The 19,229-nt window shown below is 41.3% G+C and overlaps 1 long non-coding RNA gene across 1 annotated transcript in view; it reads right to left on the reverse strand.

The window, feature by feature from the left end:
* Nucleotides 1-10,890, reverse strand: part of LOC141985802 (uncharacterized) — a 201,516-nt gene extending 190,626 nt beyond the window's left edge. The window contains exons 1-2 of the long non-coding RNA XR_012639023.1: nucleotides 9,858-10,890; nucleotides 8,842-8,911 (exon numbers count right to left, since the gene is read on the reverse strand). This is a non-coding gene — a long non-coding RNA (uncharacterized LOC141985802). The remainder of the gene's footprint in view (nucleotides 1-8,841; nucleotides 8,912-9,857) is intronic.
* Between the last annotated feature and the right edge of the window lie 8,339 nt (nucleotides 10,891-19,229).

Raw genomic sequence — 19,229 nt, forward strand, 5'->3', positions numbered from 1 at the left:
CATCCTCCTGAGACCAATAGACTGAAACAGTAACTGGGTATGAGGCCTTGGCCATAATTTCATAGCATAAATCAAATATTCACAGCCCACAGTAAATAGTAGGGCAGACCACTCTGATTATACGTGGGATTCCACAACAACTCCAGGCTGTCCACTGCTTTCCCTCCAAGGCTACCTTGCTATGTTGCCATGGTTTGGCTCTCAGCCTACCCTGGGCATTATACAACATGAAAAACTGCATAGATGGACTTACTGCTGCTCTGAGAATTTACACTGAATGTTGTATGATGAATTATACTGCTCTGAGAAGAAACTATACCTCTCAGAGCAGCTGTTCTCTGATCCCTTTCAGCTTCTTTAGCTCACTGCTCCTCAGCTGAGCTTGTGCATTATGGCCATGGAGGGGCTGAAGGAGGCTACCCAATAGGTAGATACTCCTTCCTGCCCTGCATGGCCCAGTTCTACACCTTCCACAGAGGATTTGAGAGTTTTTGTTCCATTTCACAGCAGAGGGGAGCACATGGGCTAAAGGTCAGTTTCTCCAAAATGGGATCCCTGAGTCCCTTTTCAAAAGACCCTTTTCCTCCCCATGTTTACTGGAAGTGTATTTATTTTTAATATGAACCATTTAGAGACACAGATATTCAAAGGTATTTAGGTTCCTAACTTCCACTGAAACCAAACTAGGCCACTGTGACTTCAGATGTACACGTACAGCACACATGACCTGAAAGATAATCCACAACCAAATCCAGAGTAGGAATCTTAATGTTTAAAGAAGATTGTTTGAAGTATAAGGGCCTAATTTTGAGTGTGGGGGCCTCAATCTGTCTTCACTTTTTTTTAAATTAATTCAGATTAATTTTCCTGCCTCCGTATAGACAACCCCTTAGACACCTATTGAGCATGCCAAGAATGACTGTAGTTGCTGAGACTGTAATTTCACCATCACCAAAACAAAAAAGCCTTAGGGCAGACTCTGCCTGGCTTCTATGGGTTAGCACTGCTCCCTGTTCTGCCCTTCTTTAAACAGCTGGGATTATTTGCAGGTATGCCATCTCTGCGCTGCCAAGAACTCCATAGGCACCCTGTAGAAATCTCCACTGAGTTCAGTAATCACTCCAAGCCTGATTCTGCCATCCTTGTGAGTGCTTGCTATGGGAGTAGTTCCGCTGATTCCATAGTAAGCTACTGCTGAACATGAATGGGAGTGGCAGAATCTGGCCCTGATTGGGCCACATTTTCAAAACTTGTTGTATAAATTGCACCCACAGATACTGCACACAGAAAACCTACAATTGCGTGTACACGTAATGACGCATCTAGACACACACAATCATCCAGTCTGCACAAGCAAATACAAGCTGCGTGGGCAAGTGAAAGTTTTGCATGGGCAGTTCATCTGTTTACTTTTCATTTTTATCATAATCTCACAAATTGTCTCTTTCCATGGGCACAGCTCTCGGACTTTGCTTTTGATTCTAATAGGAAAACTTGACGGAGGCTACAAACTTTCAGAAAGCAAGCCTACAAGATCACATTAACTAGAGTACATTTTTTTCCTAACAGTTTGCTGCAGCTTTAGTTTTATGAGAAAGGAGGAGCTCTTCCGACCCATATTACTCTACCTGTCCTTACCATCTTCCTAAATGAGGTGGGCGATCAGATTGCCATTCTGTTGAGGACTTCTAGGAAACCTAGCAGGGTAATTAACTGAAATGATTAAGGGGGAAAAAAATCCCTTTGTACACTGGCAATCTTGAAAGGGCTGTAACTAGTGTTATGAGTAATAGAGCTGTGTGTTAAAAATAAAATAAATTGTTCAAAAAGCTCAATAACCTGAACAGAACAATTCTATTATTCTATCTGGTGACCTAAAAAGGCATTTAGAGAATGGCTACGGTCAGCCAAGCGGTCTTCCAAAGCTAGCTGGTTATTACAGTATTGAGCATAACAGCAAATCACTGTAGCATTCAATCATGCAGCTAACTAGCTTAGCTGGCTGCGGCAAGTCAATTTAGAAGGGAATCAGAAAGAGCACTACTGCATCCTATAGCAATGCCACTGTTTTAGCAACATAGTCAGTAGAATGTAGCACCAGTCAGTTCAGTGTACCAACATTTAACTGGAGAAAAGCTCAGTAGAACTTTGACTAAACCAAACTGAACATATCCAAGCTGTAAAGACTTCAGGTGGAAAAGAAGCAGATCATCATAAACAGAAGTTTTGATTCTGTTTATCATACAAAGTGTAATACAAGGGTCAAATGACAACTAAATAACTATTCAGGCCCTTCTTGGAAGCTGAAGTTAAATATTTTTCTAAACTTGTTTGGCAAAGCAGAGCAAGTTCAGTAAGATGTAATCCAAGACTTTTAAAGACCTTATTAATAAAACATATAGAACCAAATTACCATTTGGTGCAATACCGCTGAAGTCAATAGAGTTACACATGAGATGAATTTGGTGCATACTGTTGTCAATCATCCTTCCTTTAATCATCCTTATGTTTCATTCATCATGTTGTACACATTCCCCCCACAGCGAAGAGATTTAAAAGGTCACATCTTAGCCAATAAAATCATTTATGTGTACTATGGGGAAAAACAGTAACCTTAAGCAGTCATCCAAAAGTGACAACAGATTACCCAGAAGGTTGCATACTACTGCACATCAAAGATCATCTGTGCCGAGGAGCTGGAATCAAAGAATCAGTGAAAGTATAGAAGAGGAAATAAAAGCATTGTCAGAAAAAATTAACATTAACGAAGAGAACTGCATTCACAAAACAGCTGATGCAGAGCCATCAAGGAGATAAGTAGTTCTGGGCGCTGGAATAAGATACCACACTGCTGGATTTTTAAATAATATAGAAAATATTAGAATAATTTTCCCTATCATTCCATACTTTCCTTCAGGATTCCCCCAACCTGCAAACATTAAGTCGTCTCCCCTTATTTTTACTTCTGTAGTTTCTGTAGGACTACTTCACTGTGGTCGTAATAAAGAATACATACCCTGCTGATGTCAATTTCTGGATTCTTTTAATCTCTGAAATTGGACTTTTCCTCTATTCTTTCAGCCTCATTTCTTTCAGCCTCATTACTTGCAATACTCCAGGAAACAATCTTAATGGAACACTGACAATTAGAAATGTGCTGCTGTTCTGCCTATACTATATATCCCACTTCAGCTGCTGGCACTGTACCTTAAGACAGACCCTAGGCTCTTAGGAGAACAAAAATAGCACTGGTATGCAAAGAAAATACATTGGTTTCATACACCCATACCAGTATCACAATAAATCTGATGCATATGTTATATAAGAACATTAGTATCTGTAAAGTACAATTCTTTCACAATAAGAACTATAAATTATAAACAGAGTTGGACAAACTGGAACTGTACATCCCTGAAAAACCTGGCCTACAACACTGCTGCATCTACAGACTGAGCATACTTATATACAACACCACAGGAGCAAACTTGATAGCCTGACTGTAGCAAATAGCACAGTGAACTGGGAGGCACTTCTAATGCCAAACCATGGGGATCTCTGACACTGGGATGGTGAATCAAGGTGACACGATTGCAGAAACAGCACAAAATAGCTGTGGATGGCAGAAGAGTGAAGAAAGAGGAGCTTGAGAATTATTATGGTGTCCAGAGACTGGAAATGATTTCAAGCTACAGGTATCTGAACGCACAGGGCAAAGGTGGGAAAATGTGAGAAAATGAGGGGGAAAAGAACAAAAAAAAAAAACATTAAAAAAATACCCTCTCATGCAAAAAAGGGAAAGGAAAAATAAAAACTAAACTAAACTTCGGTTTGGCCACTGGAGATTCTGTCAGCTACCCAGGGATTCAAGTAATTAAACTTAGCTAAAGGTTCCAGAAAAACAGAATAATGAAAAATAAACAATCATTTTATAGTTAAGCTATAAAGACACATAATGCAAGTGCTGTATATAATATAAGTTAGACATGGAAAAGACCGGTTACGTTACCACATAGTCCATCCTTTTGACAGTGCAGAATTAAACAGACATAGGGTACATAGACATTCGGGACTAGACTGCGTAGCCAAGTCTCATATGTACAATATCGTAAAACAAGGGCTAAGTAAAAAATGACATTTATTCAGGTCTTTCTTGGAAGTTTAACTTAAATATTTTTCAGTGACTGCTGGCCAAACTGAGCATGTGCAGTAAGATTTTATGATAGCTCCAAGACTTTTGAAGGACACTCTTAATAAAATGGATAGGGCCAAATTAATCCCTGCTGTATGGGACACTCATGTAAGTGCTCACCATCATGCATATGGAATGCACAATCTAGCACTTACAAGGATGTATGACACATTTCATATAAAAAATTCCTATTTACCTTGATTTTTGTGTTTTGTTATGTTCATTTACTGTTAATGATTGCATTATAACCCTACTACTTGCTGCAGTTTGATTTTTTAAAGATCAGACAGCTTAAAAAAATTGCAGGCGAAAAATAGCAAGATCAATTTTGGAAAAGCTGATGTTGTTCCACCATGAAAAAAAAACTGTACCTGCCTCAGAAATGGGTGTACCACACTTGCATTTTGAAGGCTAATAAGATATTTTTAAAAAGTTATAGGAACATTAAACAACTGCATGGAATTTCACCCACTATGTTATATAAAAGCTGTTTGTAATGTTGCTATGTTTAGCCATCACAAACCGAGCTGCAGTACACAGTTAAGACTGACTCATCCTGTGTTTTTACATTTTTCAGCATCCCTTCAATCGACCAATAACCCTCAGAAAGTGGAGGTTAACCATAAAAAAAACTTTTTTCTCCCACAGACACTTTTAGCATTTTAATTCAGTGTTATTCTTGTGTCAGATTACTTTCTTGTACAAGTGCCACCAGACAATTCCTACTTTCACTTAAATCAGTAATGCTGTATCTTAATACTATTTATGGGCAGATTCTGATAATCTTATACCGATACCCTGGCACTCTTATATATGCCAAGTAGCATCTTACTCCACACGTAGTCTCACGGAAGACAACTCATACAGTAAGGCATGACTCAACATGAGTAAGGGTATACAGACTTAAGTTCTTTGTGGAATATGATGACAGCATCCTCTGGCAAAGAGTTCAACAGGTTGACTGAGCATTGTGTTACACGTCAACATACTGATTTTTTAAAAGATTCCTAACAATTGGGAAACAGATTATATCTAAGCAAAAAAAAAAAAAAAAAGCGTCCTGCTAGCAGGGATGTTGGAACAATGTTTATAGTGGGGGTACTGGTAATGGAAATCATGGAAACCATGTATTTGGTGTTTGTTATTACTACTTCAAGCAAGGGGGTGCGGCAGTACCCCCAGCTCCAGCGCCACTGCCTGCTAGGGCAAAAGAACCTATGAAAAGTAATGTTTAGCAACCCAATTTGTTCCCAGTCCCCTGGGTGGAGGGCATCTTGCCAGAATTTATTGTAGTACTAGTTGCAAGTGTAGGGTTAAACTGGCTCACTCATTATGTCTGAGGTAATTAAAGAGGAATGTTAGTATGCATTTAGATTTCAAACTTTATTGTTCTGATTTGTGAGGGGAAGGAATGCCTACTACTGTCATTTGAAAATTCTGTAAATATTATTGAATTTACCTGTTTTCGGTGTCTGGTTTTAGTCCCACATAATTGAAATCAAACAATGTCCCTGATGTTAAACAAGCTTTTCATTGTGTAGCTTTTTGCTAATAAAAAAAGCATAATTAGAAAAACATGTTTAGTGAAACTGTCCAGTTTTTAGATGAGAAAACAAAGCACTACTTATTCTAGACAAGAAGATTAAACCCCCCATTTGGCTAAAAAGATCCACACGAGTATGGCCTTTCAGATTATGAAAGCTGAGAATCTGGCTTCCCTCAGTGTCCAAGCTATTCAAAACCCATTTTCCTTTGAACATGTGAGTTCCTATCACAGACAACCACAAGGGGATGAATAACTCAAGCTAACGAGATCTACACCAGTTGCAGAAGTTTAACAACAAATCAGAGCTCAGATTCTCACCCTTTTTCTCTGCAGATTGAATTTCCCTCTCTCACTTTGATAGAGGATGATATAACCTACTTTTAAATAATCTTCATTTCTCTTTGAGACGCAGAATGCTGGAAGACTATCTTGGTGGCCACTTGGCAGCTGTCTTGCTCCCAGAGTACTGGTGTTAAAGGACCACCTCTGCATGTCCTGTGAAGTTCTCCTTGAAGTCAGATCTAATGATCGTATATCTTACTACTATGTAGCCCTAGTGAGGAATTGAGGGAACTAAGCAGAACAGCAAAACTGGGATTGTGCAGTCATGGTAAAGACACTATTTACTCTTCTGAATTAGGATTAGGCTTCGCAGGTACCAGGCCACAGAAGCCCACTGAGCTTCCATGATTCCGTTCCTGCTAAGCCAAACACTTCCCTGAATAGAGTGTTTCAGGTTTGTAATGGAAATGTTTTATATATATTCCCCAAAGAAAGCCCCTCATGGAGAGTTAAAGACCATTCCTAATTGAAAATTAATCAATTATTTTAAAGATTTTACTTTAAAAAGACAATTTAGTGCATGTGAAAAATATATTGGCTGCCTGGGGGAAGAAATATTTCTTTATACATAGAACAAATACCACATGGGCAACAGCAATACACTAGTCTCCCCCACTTTCCTACTCTGCTTCAACCCTGACTAGGAGAAGCACCTTCTACAGTTTCTAAGGCACAGTTGTTTTGCCTTTGTGTCTGTTCAGTCCTTGTCCTCTGTGCTGAGACTGCCAAAACAAAGTCATTTTGATGTGGACAACTGTCCACTGGGAATGCAGATGAAAGCATCAAATCATTTTAAATAGTCCAAAATGTAGCCATCACATGGTGCTAACTTTCAATCACTATAAACCTGCCTCCAAACTGAAATAGTTACAAAGAGGTGAAAAGCTATGTATCTTATTTCTAATCCTCTGACCAGCTAGTCCTCTTTGTAAAATAATTTTTGCCAGTTCATATTCATTATCCTAATCTGATAGATCTACATTACCCAACATGAAACATGCTTCCCAACATATTGTATTTTGACTTATGCCATCTGATTTATGCCATGCCGTCTAGTGAGAATTGTTGAAAATATTCTAGTGCTTGCAATCCGTTTGATACAATTTAATGGAATGTATTGCATAAAAATAAAGTACATTTAGGTAAAAACTGGTATTATGTGGAGCTCTAGTGGCAATAAGGAAGTAAAGCAGCCCATAACACCAAATGAGACAATGGCAGAGGATGTTCTGAGCCTGAAAAGAGAATTGTTGGAAAGTGACAAGATTAATTTAAAAGAGTTAACACGAAAAGAGAAAACTGTTTGATGCTTCAGGATCATGGATACATCTCTGTGTATAAGCATAACCCTGTTCTTTAGTGCTAAATCTTGAACATCAATCTTTCTAGAGTTAAGCATTAGGAATATCAAATCCAGGCTGTATGCATGACTCATTTTTTTTGGTTGATAAAATTACTATTGCTTTCCCCCCTAAACCCCCCAATTTGATAATATTTCTTACCAAAACTAGCTAAGAGTTGAGTAAAAAGTCCTATTCCAACATTCATATGCCCCATTTCATGCTAGTTGCTAAGGTTTCTATACAGGATAGTAAAAAAAGGATCATCCGTTGCATTACCAGGAAAATACTATACCAACTGTCACAGGGAGTTTCATCCCTGAGGTTCAATAATCCCCTAAAATTGATGACTTTGTCATGAGTTAATCCCTTGACTAGAAGAGCTCCTTCCTTAAATACCTACTTTGCAGTCTCACAACCTACTGACATACAAATGATTTATCAAGAACACACCATGTCCAATATTGACTCAGTATATTCCATCTCTCTATGCATGTCAACATCCCCATCTTTTAAATTAAAGAGCCAATTTTCTCAACACAATACATATATAGCATACTGTACATCCATGGTGCCTCATCACGCACAATATGTGCCAGTGTCCCTACAGCACCTACTGAACACCAGCACTGTCTTTGTAATTTCTGAGAAGTCAGAATGCTCTGTTGTATATGTCAACAGAAGTCTAATAGATAAAATAAAATTAATCTTCAGCAGTTACCTACAAAAAATAGCACCAGACCAGACCAGTAGTAGAGAACACAACAAGAAAGGACCATAAAACTACTGTTTGGGTCCACGAGCAACTGATCCGACCACAACAGAACTCAACTCTGAAATCCTTACTCAGACTACATTCTCACTTAAGATTTTGGGAGTACTGCCTGAGTAAGGACTTCAGGATTGGGTCCACATTCCTTAAAATAATATCCATTATGAGAACGTCACTTTCTAAAATACCATATTATCCATGATGAAGAAAAAAAAACAGATAACTGAAAAGTTCATAGGTACACTAGGGCAGATTTAAAGGGAACCCTAAAGTTATTTTTAATCTGTATAAAGCTGCATGTACTTAACATATTGCATTCTCCTCTTCAAAAAAGCCAGAGGCATATAGGAAATATATTTCTTCTCATTAAGCTAACGCATAGGCTTGGTTACACTTTTTAAGCATCCCCTGGTCTAATTTCATTTTCATGAATATTTTTTTCTCATCTTATGCCACCCCACGATAGAAGCAGGGTAACACTATGGGCTTTATCCTCTCTCTCAAAAGCTCAGTTGTTTATTAAAAGCTGTGTCCCACGTGTTATATTTAATATTTGTTGTTATTACATGCATGGCTGACAGACAAAGGATAAAAAAAAAAAAGTCAAAATCCTCTGACTCCAAGGAAACACTTCAAAGTTGTTCCTGTTTACCTGCTGGGCAGTTGCACTCTGGAGGCGCTTCTCTTGCTATTCTTATTTTTGCCAAATGCTCGTAGGATTTCTGTGGGGGGAAAGGGAAACATTAGCCAACTTGGTAAGCATTAGCTCACTCCATTACAGCCGGGATTATAGACTTGCATGTGTTAAACTATGATTTACAACTATTTGAAAGACTGCATAACTAATGACGACTTCTTTACTTGGACTTCATCCAAACTGTATCAGTGACCTAAACACCCCAACCACAACTTGAGCAGTTTTCTCTCTCTCTCTCACAGAGAGAGAGAGAGAGAGAGAGAGAGAGAGAGAACTGAGTTTCTACCTACCCATCGTAGCTTTACATGTGTGGTATTACATATCCATACAAACTACCTCTTCCCACCCCCACCACCTCCCCACACACACACATAGCATCTGAGGCATATGGATTAAATGTAGAAACTTGGGTTCCTCGGGTGAGAGAAGAGTCAATAACAACATTATATACGAAGGTTAACTACTCTATCAGGGTTATTTCAGACACTGCTTCCAAACGGGCTAGAGAGATCCTTATGACAGCCCTTTGAAACAGCCATATCCAAGGGCTTCTTTTCAAACCTTAACTTTAGATACTCATGTATCCAACCCACCCCAAGTAAAGCCTTTATTAGGATCAATAATTATTCAATAAAGGGATTTCCCTTAATCTCCACGAGATCATATTATCTTTTAAACACAGGCAAGTGTCCCTGTCTCTTGAGCTCTCCCTCTACTCTCTGCCATACAAACATTTGGCAATTTCACTTTGCTGCAAGTGCCCAATGTTTTTTCGAGCATTTCCACGAATACCCCCCCCGACTCATCCACCCCCACCCCAACTTTCATTTCCAGCATAAATCCTGGGGAATAGGTTTGCTCACGTCCATGAAGCAGAAACTCATGTTGGAAATGACTAATTAAAGGTCCTGCATAGGACATCCCAGTCCCACCCATGTCCAGACACACAGACAACACCAAGTCTTCCACACCTGAGCGAGAAGTCGCTCCACTTTTTCTTGCATCATTGAATTTAGCTGATCCAGGGAGAAGCCGGGCAGCAGCTGGTAAGAAGCAGCAGCAGCGGAGAAGTCCCCTTGGGCGCTCTCGATGGCAGAGACCCTCGCATGTAGATCACTGGTCTTCACCCCCAGATACACACAGGAGGCTACAGCCACCACTGACAGGAAAGCAGCCAGCAGCGAACTGGAGGGCAGAGTCCAGCTAGGGCAGCAGCGCTGTCCCCCAAGGCAGCTCGGCTCCCCGTTGCCATCCTGCCCTTTGGCTTCTTGGCTTTTCCCCAACATGCTTTTCCACCCTGCAGATGTAGCAGCTTTTCCTCGCCCTCCCCCTTCCCCTTCCCCCCGGTGGGGGCAACTAGTTTACAGAGGCAAAAAACAGCTGAAAAAATAAAGCAAGAGCCCAGAAATGGGTTACACGCTTTCAATGCAAGGAGAGAGCACGCAGCAAAGCCTTCATTGCCAACCTCATCAAGGCACCCCGGGAGGGATCAAAAACCAACCATCCAGCGGGAGAGAGGGCGAGACCCAGAAAAACCTGCCGGGCAAAAACAAAGCAGCGGGGTGGGGTGGGGTTTTTTTGGGGGGGGGAGTGTCTCAGGCTCCCCACCCGCCTGGAGAAAAACCTTTGCGAAGTATCCCAAGAGCGGCGCCTGCAAACGCCTGCCACTTGTCAGCGAGATTTCAGGTGCACGGGGAGGAGATGGGGAGATGGGGGGGCGGTGTAACGGGGCGCCCTCCCGGAGATGGAGCGGGCGGACTTGTTGCTTCCCCTTCTCCCTTCCACCTGGCTCGCCCCCTAAGACGCGGTTCGGTTCAAGAGCCGCAGCACGGCTCGGCGAGGGGGGACCCAGCAAGTGGCTGCAGCCCCGCGGCTCCCCAGCCCCGCGCCTGTGGGTGTGAGAGCCCCGAATATCCCGCACGCTGTATGTGTGTCAGTAACACAGAGCGGCGGCGGCGGCGGCTTCCCCTCTCCCGCTCTCCCCTCCGTACTGGCCACAGCTCCCGCTGCACGCCGCCTCCAAGCCCCCGACAGAACCTCCCGGGCCTCATTAGCATAATTTATTCACCTAGTCCGAGGGGAGGTCTCCCGGCCCCTCACCCAGCGGGAAGATCGGGGGATTCGGCTCTTCGCATAATTTATGCAGAAGCCCGGACGGCTCACCTAAAGCTGGTTGGCTGCGCCCGACCGTTCATTAGACTAAGGGGCTCGGACGGGCCTCTTGCGAGTAGGGGGGAGGAATGGGGTAAGGGCTGCTCCACGCGGGGCCAGCAAGGCTCCTGGCCCCTGGCAGCGGGGTGGGCGCTGGAGCTCGACCCGAAAGAACCTGGCAGCAGTTTATTCTGAGTGATATTCGAACTCTGCATTGTCTGTCTGGAGAGGTGGAGGGTGTGTGGCTTAAGGACAGGGCTTGGCTCCGTCCCTGATTCTGTCACAAACTCCCTGTGAAATCCTGGGCCATAGCACTACTTTCTGCTACTTAGCATTCTCCCCTCCCCAGGCCTCTAAGTACAAAGCTGGGTAAACATCATTATCCTTGTGTTACACCTGAGGGAACTGAGGCACAGAACCATCATGTGACTTGCCCAAGGTCCTGTGGCCACTCAGGTTGGTCTACACTGCAATCAATCACCAGCGGCTGGCCCAAGTCAGCTGACTGAGGCTAGTAAGACTACAAAACTGCAGGGTAGATGTTGCTGCTCAGGCTGGAGCTGGGGCTCTGGGACCAGCCAGGGAGCCCAAGACAGCTGAGCCCAGCAAGCCCTAGACAGCTGACACAGGCCAGCTGCAGGTGTTTTATTGCAGTGTAGATATACCCTCCATGGCCAAATCAGGAGCAGAAGCCAGGTTTTCCAATACCATGCCCCATCAAGTAACTGCTCTCTGAGTCACTCAATTTCCCTGTCTGTGAAATAGGAGAGAGAATACTTGCATACTTTCACAGGGGATGAATAAGAGAGTGTTATGATACGATGGATGGCTCAGTGGTTTGAGCATTGGCCTGCTAAACCCAGGGTTGTGAGTTCAATCCTTGAGGGGGCCATTTAGGGATCTGGGGCAAAAAAAATTGGGGATTGTGCCTGCTTTGAGCAGGGGGTTGGACTAGATGATCTCCTGAGGTCCCTTCCAACTCTGATCGTCTATGAGTAATTCATTAATATATGTTGCATTTCACAGTGTTATTATTCAGTTGCTATTTCTAAAGTGGATGCATGACACCATTTAAGAATGAAAAGTACAATTGTGTGTACAATGTAGTTGCTATTTGCAAAGTGTGTGCACTCAGACTCCACTCAATATGCTTCTTTTTTTCCCCAAGGTGGACACATGAACCTTGCACAAATTCTGTGTCACTTGAGAGATCTGTGCTTCTTCCCCTACCCTGTGCTTGTGTAGTCATTTTAGCTATTGGATTTTTGTTTTGTTTTTCCTGTCTTTACCAACTTGCTTCTCCATTCTTGAACACGCACACACTAATGAATGTGCATTATTCCTGTTTTGTATGTACTGAATCACGACATGACCTAGTGGCTAGTTCAGTTTTTGTGCCCTCTCTTTCTCTGTATCTCTTTCCGGCTAACACTGCATTTACCTGTTAGGTTTGGTTTCCCATTTTAGCCTTGTCACGATGTAGTTGAGAGAGTTGCTGCTGACTAAAACTAATGCTTAGCACTTATATAGCACTTTTCATGCTCAGCAAACATTTCAAACACTAAAGGGCCTGATAGTAGAGTCCTTATTCACCCTGGTGAGCACATATGGAAATATTCTCAGGAAAGACAATGGAACTACTCACATGAGAAAGTGCTCACCGTACTCAATAAGGACTCCATACTCTGATTTCAAATAGATTAGCAGAGTTGGTCAGACAATACAGAAAGTGATTTGCAAATATTTTCACAAACAAAAGCAACAAGTTCAGGAGAGGGTTTTTTATTTTGGTGGAATCATTTGTTGTTTAGGACTATTCAGACAGTGACTGCTATCATGAAAACATTTGCAAATCCCAACAGCTTTGTCCATTCTAGCGTAAACAAATTATTTGAAAATTTGTAGCAGAACTGTATTATTCATAGTTACCCATTTGCTATTTGTCATTTGTTGTTTTTTTTCCCTTTAAAGTTCTAGGTTCCCAGTCAGGGAGCAAAACTAATCCCATGTGATTCTAGGTGATCAGTCACTCGCTATAAATAGTGAACAGTTGAAATGAACAGTTTACAACCCCCCATAGGTCAAAATCACACAAACTATTCAGTCAACACAGATGAATAATGAATACTTTCTTAGGCTTAGTTCAAACACTAGTTGCTAGCAGTGAAGAGCTAAATTTGCAACAAACATTATTTGCAATGCATAACCTGACCATGTGAAACAATCTTCACAACACCCCTCCCTGTAGTAAGGAAGCATTGTTATCTCTGTTTTACAGCTGGGAATACTACGGCAGAGAGAAGTCAAGTGTCTTGATTAAGGCCACTGAGGAAGCCACTATTAAAGCCAAGATTATTCCTGTGCCTCTCTCAAGACAAACAGTATTCTGCTATATTTTACACGACATCAACGGTAGGTACTGCTTCACAGAGTAAGGTGAAACTCTCCCTTGAGGTTAATGGTGGAAATGGCAGTTTATTTCCATTTCAGTGCAGAAACAGCCTCTCTCTAGATCCTTACATACCCCAAGCAGGGGTTAACATTAGCCATAAATCACATCTGACTTGTTATAACATGAAAAGGGACTACTGTTTGGCTAAAGAGGGGGTGTTTGTGCATCTCTGAGACGACCAGTGCCAAATCTCCTGCCCTGCTGTGATTAACATAAGCAACATTTTCTTTATTACAAAATCCTAGGTCAGAAATGGTTTGTCATACAAAACTCTGTTTGCAAATGCTTATGAAAATATTTGTCCAGAAAGCAACAGATAAAGATGAGATAGCATTAAAATCTCTATTGGCTTGGTTACCATATGCACATAATTCAAATTGTCTGTGAAACAGACAATTCTGTGACTGTAGGCAAATGCATGTCAATAGGGTGATCTTTGTGTTTTTCTTTCACAAAAAAAGCCTGAAAAATCATCACAGAGGCTTCTTCATTCACCTGCCCATGCTCACCCATGTGGCTAATACCAGGTTGGGATGTCTTGCTTCCAGAGTGTGAAAAGCAAGGCAGTAAGTATGGAACAAATGCAATTAGTGCACTGCGTCAGTATGAATGAGGACATAACAATGGGTGTGTAACTGTAATAATTTTCTTTGGTTACCCTCTTCTACCTGATAGGATTCAGTAAGTGTGCTCTCCTCACATTTTATAATGGATATAATATAATGGATAACTACTAGCTATGTAAGATACTCACTCTTCACTGACCATAACACATTGCAGGGCACTGGACTAACGGGATCAGGCCATGACACTTTTCTTTTGCTTTCTTTCAACAAGCTACAGGGAGAATCCATGACAGGCATCCCTCCCAATGCCTGTGGGCCTTGTTTTTATTTTGGAGCCATCATGATGACAGAGCTAAGATTTCATCTGTTTGGAGCCATCATCAAGACTGAAGCCAGCTTTCTATATTGCTTTTGAGCATGTTGTTATTCACATAGTGGAGAAACTGTTTTTCATTTTTGTTTTTAAAAAAAGCCCAAGAACTTATTTGGAAGTGTTGTTTTATTAGTCCCGATTTCATGTTTTTGAATTACAAGGGATAACTAGGTCCAAACAGTCACGCTCCTGCTTCACGACTGAAACAGGTAGCAGTTCGTATGAGCAAACAGTAATTTAACCACTCTGAAACAGTAACTGTACCTCAGATATAGTTGGTCACAGATAAAGTGTATTCTATTTACATTCAGAGTGTAGAACCTGTTCTAGAGCCTGTTCTGCATTTGGTAACTAATTAGAACGAAGGCAGCTTGAAATAAGAACTATATCCAAATATTACAAGGAAAGCTATTTACCTATACAGAGGGCAAAACACAAGAAATCCCAGATCTGCAGCAGCTAAATTCAAAAGGCAGTTAAAAAATAAGGAAGAGGTTTCTAAATAAGATCTATTGAGCTGATGGTGCTCAAAGACTCAAGGCAACATTACTTTCTGACAGGAAGAGGTTGCTCTTCCTGACTCTTTTGAAGATCCAAATCTCTAAGTGCCACATTTCAGCAGATCTTGTGTATGACCAGGACAGAGGAACTTGTACCAAATGCTCCTGTCTGATTTTCACAGATCTGTACTGGAGATGTGGATGAGGTTTGCAGATATGCATTTATGCCAGACAGGGCTAGTGTCTGAATTTATTTCCATATTTTTACTTCCTCAGTGTGCCTCATTTCAGTTGACCAATATATAACTCCATTTCTTACCAGAGACGACATAGACCTTGATTAGAAGCATACAAGAATAAATCAATAAAAAATAAACAAACAATCATCTGCTGAAACTACAGGCTACCCTGAGCTGAGGCAACATTTGTATCTATGGTCAAGAAATGCAGGAGACCTAGACTAGACAACAGTTAGCTATAAATGTTGGGTTTTTCAGATTCTGCCTTCGGGTTCTGTTCCACATCTAGAGAAAGAAGGTTAAAAGGAGTTAATGCAGTCACCAAAACTCCAAGATGGAATTTTAGCCTGATATTCCAAACGTTGGCTGTGGCTGCTGTGGTTAAATTGGATTTATACATTACATGGATGTGGATCCTAGATCCTGGCTGTTGCTTCCTCCTTCCACTCTTCTCTATTCTGCCCTACTTCACACCTTTTTCCAGAGAGGAACTCACCTTCTGCTCACATGGTTTAAAATTCACATGATACACATCTGGGAAATCACACTCTGGAGTTCTGAAGATTTTTTTTGGTATTCATTGTCCTTAACACTGCAGCCCATGAATTATTACACCCCCAAGTTCTCATATTCAACATTTTGTAGTAGAGGGAGTGGCATTTCATGGCACGAAGTAGATCACATACCAGCTTTTTCCAACTACAGCATGACACCTAAACTATAACATTCCTTTGACACAGACTTGCCACAAAATGCTGCAAACCTCCAGTTTGCATCGTAATTTCTTTTCACTCACTGAGCCTGATTCACCCCAGTCAGACCAGAGAAGTGCGGTTTGCTTGCCCTGTACCTATCAGGCCAGACACACCCAGTGGGAAATTCACCTGCTAGCAAAAGAAAATGTAGTAGCACTGTTGCTACCCTCTGCCAGGAAAGGGAAGCTTTAGTAAGAACTCTGCCACCTGAAAGTGCACCCAGATGCACTGTTGATTTCCCTGTGTACTTTGTGGGTCATACCAGTGGGCTTCAGGCCCATCAGCAGAGCTCATGTCTGTGTGGCTCAAATAGGGTAGCAGACAATGTGGCCAGTAGGGCAGATCTAAAGGCTTGTTGACACAGTGGGCTCTACAGGGCTGAGATTTCTTAAATGCACTAATATATTGCACATTAACTGGTCCATGTAGACCCTGTTGGTGCTCACTGTTCCCTAGTACACTTTAATGTAGTACGGTTTCAGACAGCACTATGTTAATCAATCATATAATCATAGGACTGGAAGGGACTTTGAGAGGTCATCTAGTCCAGTCCCCAGCACTCATGGCAGGACTAGGTATTATCTAGACCATCCCAGACAGGAATTTGTCTAACCTACTCTTAAAAATTCCACAACCTCCTTGGGCAATTTATTCCAATGCTTAGCCACCCTGACAGTTATGAAGTTTTTCCTAATGTCCAACCTACACCGCTCTTGCTGCAATTTAAGCCCATTGCTTCTTGCCCTATCCTGAAAGGTTAAGGAGAATAATTTTTCCTCCCTCCTCCTTGTAACAACCTTTTATGTACTTGAAAACTGTTATGTCCCCTCTCAGTCTTCTCTTCTCCAGACTAAACAATCCCAATTTTTTCGATCTTCCCTCAGAGGTCATGTTTCCTAGACCTTTAATCATTTTTGTTACTCTTCTCTGGACTTTCTCCATTTTGTCCACATCTTTCCTGAAATGTGGCACCCAGAACTCCAGTTGAGGCCGAATCAGTGCGGAGTAGAGCAGAAGAATTAATTCTCATGTCTTGTTTATAACACTCCTTTTAATACACCCCAGAATTATGTTTGCTTTTTTTGCAACAGTGTTCCTCTGTTGACTCATATTTGGCTTGTGATCCACTATGACCCCCAATTCCCTTTCCATAGTGCTCCTTTCTAAGCAGTCATTTCCAATTTTGTATGTGTGCAACTGATTTTCCTTCCCAAGTGGAGTACTTTGCATTTGTTCTTACTGAATTTCATCCTATTTACTTCCGACCATTTCTCCAGTTTGTCCAAATCATTTTGAATTTGAATCCTATCCTTCAAAGCACTTGCAACCCCTACCAGCTTGGTATTGTCCGCAAACTTTATAAGTACTCTCTATGCCTTTATCTAAATCATTGATGACGATTTTGAACACAACCAGACCCAGAACTGATCCCTACGGGACCTCACTTGATATGCCCTTCCAACTTGACTGAGCCACTTATAACTACACTTTGGGAAATGTCTTCCAACCAGTTATGCACCCACCTTATAGGAGCTCCATCTAGGTTGTGTTTCCATCATTTGTTTATGAGATGGTCATGCAAAACAGTATCAAAAAGACTTCCCCCATCCACAAGGCTTGTTACCCTGTCAAAGAAAGCTATTAGGTTGGTTTGACATGATTTGTTCCTGACAAAAATCCATGCTGACTGTTACTTATCACCTTATAATCTTCTAGCTGTTTGGAAATTGATTCCTTAATTATTTGCTCCACTGTCTTTCCAGGTACTAAAGTTAAGCTGACTGGTCTGTAATTCCCCAAGGAAGAAATCCACTTTCTATTTCTATAGCATTGTTCATGTGAATGTATTATAGATCACTTCACAGCAGATACAAATCTATCCTTTGTTTTTAGACCCTCAAATATTCACTGATGCTAGCTTTACAGCTGACATTTGGGAAATCCTGGCAGGAGGCCAAAAATGAGTGGCGAACCACAGTCAGAAATGGAATGAGGAGACCAGACTTGAGAACCTTAAACTGAAAGAGGCTTGCTATGACTCCAGGACAGTTAGTGTCTGTGGGTGCTCTGCTCTATTATTTTTATTTACATATATAGCACCATTGGTATGCATGGGCTTTTGCAGACAAATGTGAGGACAAGGTCCTTGCCCCGAACAGTGAATAATCTAAGGACTCAATCTTGAAAACACGTACACTCATGCATAACTTTACACATGAGTAGCCCCATCCAAGTCAAGGAGTATAGTTAAAACAGACACTAAAGTATTTGAAAGATCAGGGCCTATACAGAAAACATATAAAGGAGGAGCAGGAGATAGGATGTAGCAAACAGCACATGATAGAGAAGTGCTGTTTGCCACTTGTTTTATTGATTCCACAGTTTTATTTGGAGCTTTTTGGCTGTCTGTTTTGTTTTGCTGTTGGGTCAATGTCAAGTGTTTCTTTATATAAGCAGCTTCCATATATTTTGGTTAAAATTTTGTTTTAGAGTAGTGAAAAGAAGAATGAACAAAACGTACTCTCCTTTACAGGGCACAATGTGTGCCCCTCATCTGTAAAAACTACATCAACTTTGGAGATAAAAGGCTTATGTTCCTCCACTGTGGGAAGAATGATTTAGAATGGGGAAAAACCAAACTCTGGGAGTAGAATTTGATTTATTAAAATGGAAAATGAAGAGTAATGGGTGAGGAAGAACATAGTTATTGGAAGGGATTTGAAACGAGTGAGGGAGCCATTTAGGCTGGGAGTTTTGCCATTTTTCAAGGTGGAGTGTGTCTGCTCTAATTGGGGACAAGGCAGTTGAGACTTAGTAGATGATTTGGAATAAAATATCTTACCACTAACACTGCCGCCTCTCTCTCATTTCTAGAGTTACTGCCATAACTCTGTGTAGGATTATGTATTCTTCTCCCTCTAACCAATTTTCTAAGGGGAAGGATGAACTATCAAGATGTCCAGCACCCTCAGTCTCAGCCATTTGAAAATTCCCTTCTTTCCACCTTTAGTGCTTCCTTTGCCATCCTAAGCCCTTTATGTTATATCTATTGCTAAATCTGCATATATGTTATATACGTTACTAAATCTGCAGTAAGAGGTCTTTAATGGACTTTGCCAGCATTGCTTTGAGATATTTTATTTTTCCAATCAGTTCTAGACCCTCTTATTTCACTGAGGTCTGAATAGAGATGGCTCCATCCCCCCAGTTTAACCACATTTAGGAAAGGGGAGAATGCTGTTCCGTGTATTGTTAAACAGTCCCTTGCTCAAACATCAGTGTTTTACCAAAACTCCCTAAGCAGTTG

This window comes from Natator depressus, chromosome 4 (assembly GCF_965152275.1).
Source record: "Natator depressus isolate rNatDep1 chromosome 4, rNatDep2.hap1, whole genome shotgun sequence".
NCBI classification, from domain to species: Eukaryota; Metazoa; Chordata; order Testudines; family Cheloniidae; genus Natator; species Natator depressus.